The sequence below is a fragment of the Pleurodeles waltl genome, chromosome 1_1, assembly GCF_031143425.1.
Source record: "Pleurodeles waltl isolate 20211129_DDA chromosome 1_1, aPleWal1.hap1.20221129, whole genome shotgun sequence".
NCBI lineage: Eukaryota > Metazoa > Chordata > Amphibia > Caudata > Salamandridae > Pleurodeles > Pleurodeles waltl.
The window spans coordinates 618566842-618584260 of NC_090436.1; positions in this window are offsets into that span (position 1 = coordinate 618566842).

Consider the following 17419-nt stretch of genomic DNA (forward strand, 5'->3'; position numbering starts at 1 on the left):
TTGCAGCAGCCCCTGCTCACTATAGAAGCAGTTTGATTGGTTTTTAGAGCTTAGAGTAAGCATTTGTGTACTGTGCTAACGTTAATCCAAGAATGATACAGCAGCAAGACATGTCCTCCCTCCTAACTAGATTTACCCTCCTGCAGTCTGCTGAAAAGTATGTAACACATGCCCAGGGATACCAAGCACTAGCTTGTGCTTCAAAAAGCAAGCCACCGCTCTCTGGAGTGAGCAAAAGACGGTTCGACTACATGTACAACCTTGCAGTGGGGAGGACTGGGACAGTCATGCCGGAACCAGTGTGCGACTTCTCCCCTTGTTAATTGATTCAAGCAGCTTTTGCTGTTTAGAGGAGCAGGAAATTAGGTTTACGGAGCTTGCAGGCAGCACCAGGGTCCTGTGCTGGCACTAATCCAAGAATAATACAGCAGGAATAGGAGCCATCCCCCATCTCTCCACATAGACACAAACCCAACTCCCACAACAAGATTTAGCCTTCTGAAGAATACTGAGAAGTATGAAACGCGTGGTAAGGGTTATCAAGCACTGCACTGCGCTGGAACTTGCAAACAAACACACTCTACAGTGAATCAAATATAGTTTGACTACATGTACCAGCATGCATTGAGGAGGGCTGGGTTTATCTTTCCAGGAGGACCAGTGTGCAACTCCTCATCTTGTTAATTGGCCGCAGATGTTAGCCACAGATAGTGGTGGTTTCACCTGGTGTGTGTTTTTCTTTTTTCTTGCTGGAAATAATCGATTTGCTAGCGTTCCTTCCGAGGATTGCCGCAATTTATGACCTTTTACAAAAGCTGCAGGTCTAGCAAGCGACTGTCTTACTAACATAAATTCCAGTCTGACTTGGGCAGGTGAAGTCAACCTGGGTAACCGAAAGGCTTGCTTATATAATTTTAACATTAGTTTATCCAAATGAGTACTCTCCGCACCCCTCATTATTTCTGTGCCATTGGAAAGCGCAGGAAGTAATTTAGCTCTAATGACTGATTCCAACGAAATGAGGGTATATATGCCCATGAATGGTTCTTGCTAATGTTCCAAAGGCATGAGTTGAGGGCCTGAGCTTTATCCTTTATCACGTTCCTGTGAGGTGCATACGAGCCTCTTGAATCTATCTTGACCCCTAAATATGTATATGTGGTCGTTACCTCAATTAGCTTTACATTTAGGTGCCACTTGCGCTGATTGGAAGGTCTACGATTAAGAACGATCACTTTTGTTTTGTTTTGATTTATTTCCAGATCATTGATCTTAGTATAGCCCCCTAGACTGTTCAATAATCTTCATAACCTATTCTGGAATTGCTAAGCAACAGCAGATCATCTGCATACAACAGGATGGACAGTTGATGACCACCAAGGGTAGGTGGATGTTCTAACTGACTGTCTAGGGCTGTAGAAAGGTCAGCAATATATAAATTAAAAACAAGTGGTACTAAAACACAGCCTTGTTTTAGGCCGGATAATGTTTTAACTGCCCTGGACAAGTGGGAACCCTTCCCGAGCTTAATTTTTTACCCAGGTATCAGAATAAAGTAGTTTAATGGCATTCGAGATATTCAGAGGCAGTCCCCTACACTGTAATGTTGCCCAAAGATTGCCCCAGAGGACACAAAGACTGCTTTAAAATCAACAAAGCACATGTAGAGTGGGGTCCCAGTTGCCTTTGCTCTATTTACTGTCAGACTCGTCACCAGGAGATTAGTCAATGTGCCTTGATTCTTGATGAAAGCAGTTTGATTAATGGGTAATCTGCCATCATCTACAGCCCATGACTCTAAATCTTACAAAAGGCATATGGAAAAATACTTAAGATCCACATCCAGGCGTGCAATTAATCGCTTGGCGAGGAGGTCATGCCTCCCTTGCAAATGAGATGGATTATTGATCTCTTCCAACTATCTGGAATGATGCCAGTTGACAAAATCTGGTTAAACAGCGCTGCGAGGAAGGTTGCCCATCTTGACGTTGATTGTTTAAACAATGCTTGGGGTAACCCATTGGGGCTGGATGCACAATCATATTGTGACTTTTCAATGATCTTAATTATTTCTAAAAAAGAATTTCCATAAATATGTTCTGTTTATTAGTATTTTTGTCATTACATTGCTTCATGATTTTGCATTTGCTTCGTTGTGACATAGTATGGTGTGCGTTCTTATATCATTACATATCCGTTAATATATCAGAGATGCATTGTTGCAGCATATCATACAGCATATACTTTCAATCTGTCAACTATACGTTTCGTTTGTTATGTTACCTATGTTTGTCTTACAGCATTGTATTTATTGCTTGAGGGATTTTATCATTGTCGGCTCTTTACATGGTTACAGTTTGGAAAGTCAGCAATGTTTTCAATGTCCATCATCCTACTCGTCATTCAATAGCGTTTTCTGTTTTAAAGTTATTTCTAACACAAATGTTCAATCGGAACAGCTTGATTAAATAGGCAGAGATTATGAATTTTATATATGTTAACATTTGAATAAAGGGAAGGAGAAAGGAGGAAGATAAACATGAACAATTGCTGGCAATAGACACTTTTACAGATTGCACTCATATAATTATTTCCTAATCAGGGTGGGGTTCACATTGTTGCGAGTTAGCTTACTGATGGAGGGGCTGAGCCAGGTGCCATGTCAAGTAGATGTTGTCACTTTAATTAACAGTGTCGGGGTCTGTTTGGCCAACTTTTCATATTTAATTCCCCCATGCATTGGGCTTTTTCATCAGAGGGGCATCCGCTTATGTTATTCCACACCCTCTTCTGATGGGTATATTCCCATACTATGCAGTCGCAGCAGCATTCCCTTCCAGTTGGCGGACAATGGAAACTGTCTCAACCCCAAGGCTTCCTCTCGCGGCAGCGCCGTGCCCTCAGCCCTCGCCCACACCTCGAGAGAACGCTTCCATGCCTGCACCGGGGGTGGGTCCGATGATTTCCATCTGCGGGTCACTAAGCGCTTTGCTACATTGAGTCCTAAGTCTGCGAAGCGTACCTCTGCTCTGTGGTGTTTGCTTCTGGGGAATAATCCTAGGATGCATGCTTCCCATGCTTCCCATGTAAAAGGTATTCGCTGTGCTATACAATCAGACAGGTTGTCAGTTACTGCTCTCCAGGAGGAACCCAAGTCAGGACAGGACCATAGCATGTGCAGCAAGTCTGCTCCGATCTCGTAGCATCGGGGACAAGCCGCATCTCTACGAGCGAAGTATCTGTTCACGCGGGCTGACGTGACGTAGGCTCTGTGCACTATGTAATATTGGATTAAGCGAAATCGAGAATTGCAAGATGTTAAGGTGGCCCGAAAAATCTGACGTGACTCTGGTACCTCTTGGTGTGCCCAATAATGCCAAGGCCGGTGCGAAAGGAACTATCGAGTCTGTGAGGCGGAGTGATCGGCGGAAACATTTGTGAGCTACTCTAAGAAAGAGTTGCCTGTGGGGACCGCGTTTGTGTGAGTGGGTGAAATAATTGTTGTATCTGTTGGAGTGACCATGGTCTACTCTCTGATGCCGTGTCCACGAGCTGAGCGTCTGCCAGCCATCTGGATATCCACTGAAGCTGAGCCGCTAGGTAGTATTGTTCCAGGTTAGGGACTGCTAGTCCGCCCTTGTCTGGCGGTAGGTAGAGTTTTTTTAAAGCAACTCTACAGCGGCCACCATTCCAGATGAATTCCCTCAATCCTGTCTCCAGAGCCCTGAAGAAACCAGGAGGGATATAGTGTGGGAGGTTAGAGAAAAAGTACAAAAGTCTGGGCAGAACTACCATTTTCAGGAGTGCTATCCTGCCTGCTACTGACAGCGGTAGTGTCCTCCAGAAGCTCATTTGGGATTTGACCGAGGATACAGCTCTTACAAGGTTGCCTTCAAATATGTCTTCTTCGCTGTGATAAACTCGGATGCCCAGGTATCTGAATGTGTGGGGTTGCCATGGAATGGAGTTTCCGGCAAGAATAAGTCCCGGGTCCGAGAGTCCTGGGCCAAAGGGAAAGAGGCAAGATTTAGACCAATTGACCCTCAGGCCAGATGTTAGCGTAAATTGTTGTAGAAGTGAGCCGGCTTCAGGGGGGACTCGCGTAACGTCTCGGAAGTATTGGAGAAGGTCGTCAGCGTACAGTGAGACTACGTGGATACCGTCCCCTTATGGGATACCCCAGTTACTCCCTTCTTTACGCAAGGCCGCTGCCAAGGGTTCCATAGCAAGTGAGAACATCAATGGCGAAAGAGGACAACCCTGTCTCGCGCCCCTGCACACCCGGATCGGTTCTGATATCTCGGATCCCAACCTCACCCGGACTAGTGGTCTAGTGTATAGTAATTTAGTTAGGCGAGTGAAGAATGGGCCTATACCGAACTGTCGGAGCACTCTGAACAGATAGGGCCACTCCAAGGAGTCGAAGGCCTTTTCCAGGTCTAAAACGCAGCCCACTCGTGGCCAATCATGTTTCGCATATTGCATGACTCGGAACAACCTTCTGATATTGTGGGAGGTGTCTCTGGCCGGCACGAACCCGTTTTGATCCGGGTGTATCAAACCCGGCACTTTTGGTGCGAGGCGCATCGCTAGTAGTTTGGCTAATATTTTATAATCAATGTTCAGCATTGCCAATGGTCTATATGAGCCCATGTCTACCGGGCTCCTCCCAGGTGTAGGAAGGGAGACCAGTAGTGCTTCCCTTTGAGTGGCCGATAAATGGCCCTCCTGTTCGCTGTCTCGTAAAGATTAAGCAATTTGGGTGCCAGCTGCACCGCGAAGGCCTTATGGAAGTCAACTGGGAGTCCATCTGGGCCTGGCGTTTTGCCAGACGCAAGCTCGCGGATACTAGATCTAATCTCTTCAAGGTCGAGGGGTGCCTCAAGCGCCTCAAACTGTTCGTCTTCTAAATGTGGGAGCTCTATTCCGGCAAGAAGTTCCATGCTGGAGTCGCCTCCAAGAGTTGCCCTCGAGGCGTAAAGTGCCTCGTAGTGTCTCGCAAACTCGGTTTGTATCTCCCGGGGGGTGTATATTAGTTCCCCAGCTTGTGAGAGGATTTCCACTATCGGTTTCCTCTCACAGTCCCGTTGAATCAGCCAAGCTAGGAGCTTGCCTGCTTTATCGGCGGATGCATGAGTTCTTGCGGAGTGTGCGGTGTAATTTAGGCATCGCAGGCGCTCTAGTAGTGACAGGTGTTTGGCGCGTATTGCTGATAGTCTAGAGTCATCTGGCTGATTGTTAATTGCTTCCCTCTCTGGTTGTAACAGGTCTTGCTCTACTCTAGTCAGTTCTCGTTCAACGGAGCGGCGCAGGCTGCGCTGGGCTCCCAGACAGTGTCCTCGTATGAAAACCTTGAATGCGTCCCACTCTATCAAGCCCGACGAGGCCGTGCCGTAATTTTTTTCAAAAAATTCTGGGACTGCAGCGCTCAATGATGCTCGAAAAGCAGCATCTTCCAGCAGCTCCGGTCTCAACTTCCATGTGGGAAATGCCGGGCGAGGGGATCCCCAGCACAGTTGCGCAATCAGGGGGTTGTGGTCAGAGTGTGTGCGCCCTAGGTACTCCGAGCTCACCATCACTGGGGCGAAACTCGTGGTACAAAGTATTCTATCTAGACGTACATGCAGGGAGTGTGGAGAGGAGTAAAAAGAGTAAACCCTGTCTGTCCTATGTCTTTGCCTCCACACATCTACTAGTTGCCATTGTTGGATCCAGTTTACCAGGCCCTTCGAGGCTGCTACCACCTGTGAGGTAGGCAGCGGGGGAAAGGAGCGGTCCAATTCCACGTAGAGTACACTATTATAGTCCCCCCCAAGCAGCCACGGAAGACCACTCCAACCAGCCAGTTGGTGGGAAAGACCGTGCAGAAAGGCAGTTTGGTCTGTGTTTGGGGCATATACTGTATAGAGCCCACTACAACCATGTGCCCTGCGACTTTTCCCTTAACTAGCACAAATCTACCCTGTGGATCTACGACCTGTTCTTCCGCCGCAAAGGGGGTACCAGCTCTAATCCAAATTAGTGCACCTTTAGCATATGCTGAGTGTCCTGTCACGTATAATTGTCCTCTCCAGCGCTGGCGCAGTCGGGGGATCTCGGGACTCGCTATGTGCATCTCATGTGACGTTTGTGGTAGGAGTAAATAGCATATCGCCGCTTGGGGGTGTGAATACCTCTTACATTCCAGGTGATTGTTGTGTACGTGGCCATATTGGAAGCCTTGGGTTGTCCTGCATGTCTCCCTGCCCCGCCCCTCCGCGCAGTATCTCATCATTATTTTTCCCTTCCCCACTGAAGGCCAAGGATTCGGCATGTGTCGGCAGGCAGGAACAGAACATAACTAATGCCTTCGGAGCAGATAGACAACAGGTCACCGCCCAAACACAACAACAAAACCAATAACGTGTTAGCACACATCCATACATTATGTGTCTCCACTGGTAGGAGCTTGGGGGTAGGCCAAGTTCACAAAGTGGGGGGAATGCTTCAGGTATGGGCCTTTTCTTGTCCGGTTGTGGCAGATAAAAGAAAAAGGAAGATGGGGGGAACATAGGAGGAGCTCCTTTTCCCCCGGTCTTAGGTGAGTGTAGCATCCGGGAGTGGGGGTCAGGTCACCCGGAATGTACATGGTTGCTTGTTGGCCATTGTATATGTTCAGCGGACAAGTCTATTGTCCTTCCATCTCTCAAGTCACATCCATGCAAACATCATTGGCTTGGTGGCTCCCGCTATCCGTGGTCTCTAGGCATTGTTCGAGGTTCCCTTAAAAAAGTTCGTCTGCAGTGGCTGGCGTCACAGAGGGCCCTCCAGTGTGATACGAATCCAATAGTTAATCTGGAGTGAGAGGGCGGTCACTGGTCGGCTGTGAGAGTTCTGTGTCTGATCCCGAGGGCAGGGGCGACGCACTGATCGTTGCGGCTGTGTGAATCGCTTCCCTTCTCTCCTGGATTAGTTGTTCCAAGTCTGGAGTGCATTTCGTTGATTCGACGCGAGTCGTGTTTCTCCTCCGGTCCCTTCTGGTGCGGCTGCGCCTGGGTCGAGGCATCAGTCCCGCTCGTTCTGGTGCACCACCAGAGGATAGTCCAGGTGTTTCAAGCCATTCCCATGCTGCCTCTGGACTGGAGAAGAAATGTGTTTTATCCTCTGTCACAAATCGTAGTTTGGCGGGGAATAGCAGAGAGTAGGTTAAGCCTAGGGAACGTAGCTTAAGCTTCAAAGGCAGGTAAGAGGCTCTATCTCTTTGTACCGCTAAGGTATAGTCAGGAAATAACATGATGTGCGTGTTGTCCACTCAGGGAGGCAGACCGGCTCTCACGGTTCTCAGTATAATGTCCCTGTCGTAGTGGAGCAGCCGAATGATGAATGGGCGCGGGGCACTGCCCGGTGGCCTCGATCGAACCGGGATGCGATGCTCACGTTCCACAGAGAAGAAGGGAGTAAGTTCGCCTTCCGGTACCAACCCCCGCAGCCAGTTTTCCGAGTAGGCCACCGGGTCTCGGTCTTCAGTGCTTTCTGGTAGATTCACTACCCGGATGTTATTTCTTCTGGAGCGGCCCTCTGCGTCTTTGACTCAGCATTCCAGTTCCGTCACCCTGGCCTGTATGTCTTCCATTCCAGTTTTCAATTGGGTGGTCACGGGCGTTAGTTCATTTACTGTGGCCTCAATCTCTTTGGTTTTGTCTGTGAGCTTGCGGTGGTCTGCGTGGAGTAGGACGAGGTCGCTCGCTACTTTATCTATTTTGGCTTCCAACGACATACGGGCACGTTCCAGTGAGTCTCCAATGCGCTCCACCGCTGCGAGTACTGCGTCTAGTTTTTGGCTGTCCTGATTTAACGAGTCTTGTGTTTTCCCAGTTCCTGTGCCAGAGCGTAAGCGCCCTGTTCCAACCATGTTCCAGTTTTTTTTGGGGGGGAGAGGGGTTCTGCTCAGTCTTGGGTCGTTGACCACCGTTTTGTCAGCTGCCGTATGTGTGTCGAGTTCCAGTCTGGTCTCACCTGGATCAATGGGGGGGTTGGGGTAGGTATCTCACCACCGGGTTCGCGCAGTTCTGCTCCAAGTCTTGCCTCCAATGCTCTCCTTTGGTCTGTGCTATAGTTCCCTCCCAGCGGCTGGCCCAGTAGAGGGAGGTGCAGTTATGATCTTAATTATTTCTAACGATGTAAAAACAGAAATATTCTGTTCCTCAGAAATCCAGGGGCCCCTCTCCAGTAACCCGGGAGTGTTTTCTTCCAGGGTACTTTCTTTATAACGTGATTTCAGATAGCCCACCCAAGCTTCCTCACTTATATTGGCATTATGGGCCACTCTTGAACCTTTTTCAATGCTATTAATAAGTTTCCAGAAGCGTTTTGAGTCCACAGATGCTAAGGCGTCCTGCAATTTAGCCCATAATGTTCCCTGCAGTTTTTTTTTTTAAAGGACCATGGCCCTCATTACGACCCTGGCGGTTTGTAACCGCCAGGGCCGCGGCACGCGGGAGCACCGCCGACAGGCCGGCGGTGCCCCGCGGGGCATTCTGACCGCGGCGGCTTAGCCGCGGTCAGAGAAGGGAAACCGGCGGTCTCCCGCCGGTTTCCCGCTGCCCCCAAGTAATCCTCCAAGCCGGCGCAGCTTGCTGCGCCGGCTTGGGGATTCCGACTCCCCCTCCCGCCATCCAGTTCCTGGCGGTTCTCCTGCCGGGAACCGGATGGCGGGAGGGGGAGTCGCGGGGCCCCTGGGGGCCCCTGCAGTGCCCATGCCAACGGCATGGGCACTGCAGGGGCCCCCGTAAGAGGGCCCCAAAATGTATTTCACTGTCTGCCTTGCAGACAGTGAAATACGCGACGGGTGCAGTAGCACCCGTCGCACCTTCCCACTCCGCCGGCTCGATTACGAGCCGGCATCCTCGTGGGAAGGGAGTTTTTCCCTGGGCTGGCGGGCGGTCTTTTGGAGACCGCCCGCCAGCCCAGGGAAAAACTCATAATACCCTCCGCGGTCTTCTGACCGCGGAGCAGTATTATGGAGGGCGGAATCCTGGCGGGCGGCCTCCGCCGCCCGCCAGGGTCGTAATGAGGGCCCATATCTCCCTTTTTAACAGCTTACATTATTCACAGAGATTACTTAATAATGTTTCATCCTCTGGGAATTCATGCAGTTGCCTCAATAGCCAACCCACAGCTGATTTTCTCTTAATCACTGAGCGTGGCATGGTTATGCCATTACATCTCCCCAAATGGGCTCCCTTATTTACTCTCTCAGATGAGCCTTGGTTTGTTAATTCTTTAGCGAAGACCTCCTGCACAGATATCAAATTTGTGTTTCCACTGGCTATGCACTCCAGACTGGCCACTGCCTCTTCAGCTTGGGCCTTAATTGTCTGGGTACTCCACTTCAATCGCTTTAAGTTTTCAGTGCCAATCTCCCCCTTAAGGGCTGCTGCTGTTTTCTGCTTACATATAGTTGCCTGCACCTTAATTATCTGAGGATTATGGTCCCTCTCCTCACGAGCCTTTCTGCTTTAGAGATTCCTCTTTGCCCTATTCTTTTTCTGTTAGTGAATGTTCGAAGTTGAATTTTCCTACTGGATTTTTCTGGGTTCCCGAATTCTGATACTGTTTCTTAGAAAACCAGATTGTAAGTATGAATAGGGTGGAATGATTCTGGTGATTGCAAATGCTCTCATGTGTTATTGAAGTATTATGGTTTGAATGGAGTGATGGATTAGAATGCTTTTTGTGAGGTTAATGGCTATGTAATGTTGATTCTGAGTTCAATTGGTAAATTGATCACTGTAATTTTGGTGTACTATTCTTATTTGTGATTTGCGTCAAAGAAGGTTTAGTTTTTACTATTGCTTGGTTTGATAATTAGATTTGCAAAATCCAAGACCTCAAGATAATATCGTTGAATTTGTCTGCATACACGTAGTGTGCTTGAAAAAGCTCTGTGTAGGAAATTGGGTTTTTGATTGAGGAGGGTAAAGACCCTTATCAAGCAACAACCACAATCCCCGTCAGGATGAACCACAAAAGTCACTAAATTGACATGCGCTTAACCTTCTGGTAGCTTGGCACAAAAGCAGTTAGGCTTAACTTAGAGGCATTTTGTTAACTATATCTGTACCACGTGAACAGTAATAAAATAGAGAAAACTTTAATAAAATGACACCAATATGAAGTAAATCCTATCAGTAGAACTGGAATAATGATTTTTTAAATATTTTAAGTGAAAAATGGCATCTAAAAGATCAAAGCGCCAACCATGGTCGTGAAAGACAGGGGCAAGATCAAAAGTTAGGGCTGAGTGTAATGGAGCAAGGTTTAGCAACATGAGATGGACTGGACCCGGTCTCGGCTTACCTTCAGAGTTAGAAGAAATTTCATAAAAAGTTTCCTGACAAGGTAAATTTCAACAGAGCAAGGCAATAGGCGGTGTCTGAGACAAAGACATTGTCACTGGGGAGACTCGGGACGGAGTCACGGATGAAGATTTCTACGTTCCAGCTTTATCACATTTGTTGGAAGTAAACAAATCTCCAGTGAGACAAGGCTGCAGGCTGTAGCCAACAAGGGCTCCACGAGGCCAGATACCTTCAGTAAGAGGTCCACCTGAACAGGATTTGCTGCTACAGAGAAGAATGTAGCAGGAGCTATGGTGGATTCAGGGTAACTTGTGCTGCACTTTGGGCAGATAGGGGAACAGGTAGGTGACAGTCCTCTATTAGTTTTGAGGCCACGTTTTGGTGAAATTCTTTTTTTGAAGTCCTAACTTTTAGGGTTAGTCAGGAGCAGCACCTTCAGCACCACAACCAAAAGTCCAGAACTGGAGAGACTCCACTTGGGAGGAGAGGGGGGCTCGCTCCAGCAGAGGGCAGGTATGGGCCACCGAGGCCAGGCAACTAGCCCTTTGAGTCACTCTGGTAGCCTTTGGTTCAAGCAGCAAGGCTGGCCTCTAAGAGTACAACGAAAGCCTCAAGCAGCAAGGCAGTCCTCTGTTAGCAGGAGTATAAGGCAGGGCTCAAGCAGCAGGACAGACATCTGCGGGTTCACGGCAGTCCTTCAGATGTCCTCCGTAGGTGCCAGAGTGTACTTAAGAGTTGGTCTGATGGTCCAACATCTATACCAGGTGCCAGCCTTTGAAGTGGGGAAAATTCTAGGCTACCCCCAATGTTCATTTTACCTAGTCTAGACCCCAAGTTGTTTAAGGTGACAAAAAGACTGGTGTCAAATTCCCTTGTGAGTGTGCTGGAGGCAGTCCTTTGAAATGTAAGTGGGGCTGGGAACAGCTCCCCTCATCCCATTCTGACCAGATGGCCCGTCTTGACAACACCCATCCCCCATTTGTCTCAGTGTCTTGGAGGAATACACAAAGGCCAACTGCTAGGCTATTCACAGTCATGTGACCAGGAGAGGCTGAAGGCACCAAGTTGTCATGACATGAAAATGCCAACTTTTTAAAAGTACATAAAGAACAGTGAATGGAATGCTAAAAAGAAGATGGTCGAGATGCTGAACAATGTCAAACATTCATCCCCAGTTACAAATCTGAGCACAAACTCATCATTTTTGGTCCAAACTGGGGTGGTATGGTAAGCAAAAAAACGATGGATTGGGATGCAGCCTGAGCAATTGCCAGTGGGTGAGCTTAATTCAAGCATTCCATGCATCACCTTGTCATTTTTGCAACTTTTTAAAAGTGCCATTTTCAGAACTGTGACTTAAAATATGACTTTACAAGTGAAGAGTGTTTCAAACTACAATTTATTTCAGACCAAACATGACATTCCATCTGTTCCTAAGCGCAAACTAGCACTTACTAAAGGTTATAACGGAACCCAATGTTAATGTGTAATTATTTTCCAATCACAAAGACGTTGCATTGTGATTGGGTCATCAATTGAAGAGTCTTGCAAGGGTTGGAGAGGCACCACCACAGAGTCACTCTGTTGGTTGCTTACTGTCAAGTCACAGTCTGATTGCTTGACCTTTGGCATATCCTTCATTAGAAATTGTTTCTAGTTTGCAGAGGCATGCACCCTATCCAAGTAGGGACCACAATCCTAGTCGGGGGTAAGTTAGTTACACACCATAATCAACCTGTGCTCATCCTCTGGTATCTTGGCACAGAACAGGCAGGCTTAATATAAGAGGCAATGTGTAAATTGCTTGTCCAACAATTAAAACAGTTAAACAATTAAAAACACCACACAACAATAATCCACACCAGTTTAGAAAAATAGATCTTAATTTAATTACAAAAACTGGACCAAAAAGACATAAATCGAATATTTAGAAGTTGAGATATGAATTTTGAAAGACTATTTGCAATTGTAGTGCTTAAAAGTTTAAAATGCCAACCAGAGTAACCAAGGTAAATTCAAAGTTCAGGCTGACTGCGATGGAGCACAGACTGGCTACAGAGACCAACCTTGTCCGGCTGTAACAGTACCTTGTATGGAGGGTTGTGTCAACATTGAAGATCTGATGCGAGGAGCAGAGTATACGATGCAAAGGCAATGTGACAGTTCCAATACACTCAGTCTGGGGATGTGTTATTGTCGAGGTGAGCTGCTGACAATCTCTCCGAGCAGGGATACGCCATTGAACCCTTTGCGATGAAGGTGATGCGTCATCATTGAGACATGCAGCCAGCGATGCGAAGGTGATGTGCTGGGGCTGATGGTGATGCATCGATCCTGAGCCGCGCAATTGGTGATGCAAAGTCTTCGTTCTCAGCAGCAGCCACTATGTGTCGCAGTCGAGGACATATGCAGCAGTTCCGTTCGGTGGAGTGATGGCAGTCCATGGATTGTTCTCACAACACAGCTGCAGAACCCACTTCAGGGGGCCCAGGTCTGGATTGGCATCGCTAGGCAGGGTAGGACTCACAGTTGGCACAGTCCAGAAGCAGTAGCAGGGGTGAGTGAAACCTTTGACGTCCCTGAGACTTCAGAACAGGAGGCAAGCCAGAAAGTCCCTGAATCACCTTGATTCTGGGGATGTAGAGATTCAGGTCCAGTCCTTCTCACTCCCAGGTAAAGAAGGCAGCAGGGTAGGCACAACAAAGTAGGAGTCAAGCTAGGTCCAGCAGAGTCCAGCAGAGTGACAGTCCTTTCAGTAGCACAGCAGTTCTTCTTCCTGGCAGAATGTTTTCACGTCCAGAACTATACTGATTTGGTTGTCTTTGGGGTCCAGTACTTATACCCAGCTCTGTCTTTGAAGTGGGGAAGACTTCAAAGAGAAACTTTTGAAGTGCACAAAGTCCCTGCCTTTCTTTCCCTGGTTCCAGACACACTACAGGGGGGTAGCTCTTTGTGTCGGGACAGGCACAGTCATGTTCAGGTGCAAGTGTCAGTTCTTCCCACTCATCCAACCCAGGAAGACCCATCAGCCTGGTGATGGGTCATCAGAATGTAAATGGTATACCTCAGCTCCCTTTGTGTGTGACTGTCTAGAGGGAATGCACAAAAGCCCAGCAGTCACCCACCCAGACATGTATTCAGAGGCAGAGGCACAGACCACTTAAAGTAAAAAATTGCCTACTTTCTAAAAGTGGCATTTTTAGACTTGCAACTTAAAATCAAATTTCACCGTAAGTTGTGATTTTAAATTGTGAGTCAAGAGACAACAAACTCGAAATATCTATCTGGTCCCAATTGGAAATTACACTTATAACATGTAATAGGGTAATCCCAATGTTAACCTATTGGAGAGACAGGCCTTGCAGTAATGAAAAATGAATTTAAGAGTTTTTCACTACCTGGAAATGTCAAACTTAAAAGTACATGTCCACCTTTTTAAATGCACTGCACCTTGCCATTGGGGCTGTCCTGGACCTACCTTATGGGTGACATATGTAATAATAAAGAAGGTTTGGGCCTGGCAAAAGGGTTAATTTGCCAGGTCGACATGCTAATTTAAAACTGCACCCACAGGCTCTACAATGGCATGCCTGAGTCATATTTAAAGGGCTTCTGAAGTGGGTGGCACAATCAGTGCTTCTGGCCCACCAGTGGCATTTAATTTATAGGCCCTAGATGCATGTAGTGCACTTTACTAGGGACTTATAGTAAATGAAATATGTCAATTGTAAATAAGTCAATTGTAACATGTTTTACGGTAAGAGCATATGCACCTTTGCACTGGACAGTAGTGGTAAACTGCCCAGAGTCCTAAATCTAGCAAAAGTGGAGTCAGCAAAATAGGAAGACGGAAGGCAAAAAGTCAGGAGAAACCACATCAAGGATGTTGGATCTGACAGCTGTCCTAAGATTGGTTGTTATTAGCTTGGTTTGTGTGGTTTTTGGATGATTTTGAGTGTGAATAATGGGTGCTGTGAAAAAGCCTAAAGAAAATACCTGTAGAGGGCTCATCTATGTATGTGATCATGACGATAGTTGGGTTCTTTATGTGTACTTGGATTCATGACTGACATGAATGCTCCTCTTATGACAAAGAATTTTCAATTTCCTTCAGTGTGTACATTTAATAATAGAAAGTTAGATTTCTTAAGACAAACCATGAATGAGAGAAAGTCGTTTCCAAGACACATACAGTTTGAGACATTGAATAATTGGCATTGACTGGCTACAGAGAAAGAAAGAAAATGATGCAGGAAGAGGGTTCATTTAGAAAGCAGCTTGAAAGCAAGTGGGATCATCAGGAGAGATGTTAGAGAGAGGATGTGATAGAGAGAGTGAAAGCTTTTAATGCAATTATCAAAGAACCAACATACAAATAGGAACAATGATAAGGTAAACAGAGAGATTCACAGCCAAACACAAGAGTTGGATGAGTAAGCTAACTTTTAAATGATCTTTTGAATTATTTCAGACCGCCTCTATTTACTTACAGGATCCACAAATTATAAAAAAATATGTATTTTACATTATATTTTTTTGCTTAGCTCTTTACAGTTACTACCATAAAAAGAACATTATGTATGACATGAAATGATATGAGAAATGAAAACATAAATAATATATTAACAATTCAATTACAAAACATTAAATACATTACCAAACAATGTTTGTTTTTAAAGAAAAGTTATAAAGGTGCAAAAGCAAATAGAATATAAACAAATACTATAAAAAGAGAATTACAAATATTAATAATAAATATCGGGAAATGAGTCTGCTAATAATAGATACACTATTACCACATAAGTTAATGCACCATTGGAGAAAGTGTGGGACTTGGGCAGTGTTAAATATATTCTTCCCACTCCAAAAAGTGCAACAGTAGGGAAAGCGCTGGAATTTGGAGGGGTTAAATTTAGTATTCCCACTCCAGTTAAAGCAACAGTAGATAAACTACATCACTTCAAACACATTACAAATTTGTAAAACTCTATTAACTTGGAAAAAAATAAAACTTTTAGTATGAACATATTACTTAACAGAACATATATTACTAAATTAACCAATTTATCAAATTCATAAACAATGTAATAATTCTTAATGATTAAATAATGGATATTTAATTACTACTTAGATTACTCAATTACCTTCCCACCCTACACCCCTACAAACCTAGCAGCACACACCTAAAATATAAGTAAATTAAATCCATATTACATAATTATTGTCACTCACATACTTAAAAATTATTAAGTAATAATTCATTATTAACTTTCCACATGATCCCTCTACAAACCCAACAACCATCTGATGCTATAAATTACTATTAGCAATAAAATTAAAAATTCTAAATCACTTAAAATTACAAACTATATTTAAAACAAAATTAACAATTATACAACCAAAAGTAACACATAAAATAATGTGAACTAAAACACATTAAAATAATTAAATGCTATTCTATACAACTGAAAAAACAATATTTTTGACAACGACATTCGTGTGCAGAACAATATTTTTGTATCAGAATATATTTGTTTTCCGTTATTTCTTTCTCTCTATATTTATAATTCAATATTTTGTCCTAATACCGTGTGATAGACCGAGGAGCTGGCGGGACAGTGTGAAGTTGTTATTAGTAGAATGAGGAATGTGCAGAGGAATTACAAAATGCATTTGAGAGATAAAAGTGAGAGATAAGAGGTGGCATTGATGACTTTGCAAGCTCGCATTAAGGTTCTGATTAAAAAGAGAAGACTGGGGGGATTTAAAGAAGTGCAGAGAAAGGTAGAAGGAGAAAGTTACTAACTAAAAAGAAAGCTTTAGGTACAGGAAAGAAATCTAAGGGGTCTGTTAGTGATTCTAAGTTAGAGACTGTTTAATAATTTCCTTTGAGGGAAGTGCATGGAGAGAATTATGTGCCATGTGCCTTGGACGAAGGTAATCTTTGTGCCTTTTTGATGAATTTTCCAAAAATTGTGAGAGGAACCTGGGAAATTGTACAAGGAGGTCTCTATATTGACAAAGAATTCAAAATTGCTTTGGACCGATTTGAACACACTGTTTGACGATGTTGTTCCCAGTGATTTATGGCTGAGTGTAAGGTTCCTTGGCCGACAGAGGAACCCGCTAGAGTTGCAGCTACTAATGCCCCATCTGAGGGAATAAATGACAAGTAGAGAGTAGTGATAGAGCATTTGAAAATGAAGGTACAGGAGAATTAAATTAACTGAGCAAAGATTTCAACATCTACACAAGAACTGAAGGATTCAATGCATGCTTATTATGAGAGGCCTATACAGACAAAATTCCTGAGGATGGTACTAGCATTTATTTACCCCTTTTTTTTTTTTAGGGATTTTCCATTCCATTCTGAGCTTAGTTCACGTTTTCAGCAGAGTGTATTGTGTTGGTAAGCAAAGACATTAAAGATCCTCAAATATGCAAAATACAGTAGTGATTGGTTTGATGCTAAGAAGAAAAGAATCAAAGGGATGCTGATGGTTGCACAGGCAAAAAAGTTTCAGAACAATGGGAAGAACCAAATGATGGGCCCTGATTTATGTTTTGTGTTTTCTGACAGTTCGGGAATAAATGGAGCGCATCTGATGGAAGGTGTGAGACTGGGAAATGAAATGGTGCAGATGCAAGGTTGTGGAAGAGGAGTTGTAATTAATTCTGGAGTGAATGCAAATATTGATGTGCTGAAGATCAGTGCTTGGCATTTATGAAGTTAAAATTGGGCACTGGAAGTGAAAATGCAGACATAGTCTATACCAAATCTAGAATTATCTTCTTCCCAGATGAATCGGATGCAAACACAGTCAATCGCACAGCCCAACCAGCTTCTGTGCACAATGCGCAAAATCAAGGAAAGTTCCATATGAATATGCCCAGAGTTCTGATGTTGCAGCAAAACATGAAATACAATTCAGTGTACCAGCAGAATCCACTGATTCTGAAAAATTATTTTATTCAGTTTTTCCCCAAAGACTAAGGGCCTCATTATGAGGATGGCGGGTGGTGGAGGTCCGACTGCCACATTACAAGATAGGCGGGTGGACCTGCCTAAAGACTGCCGT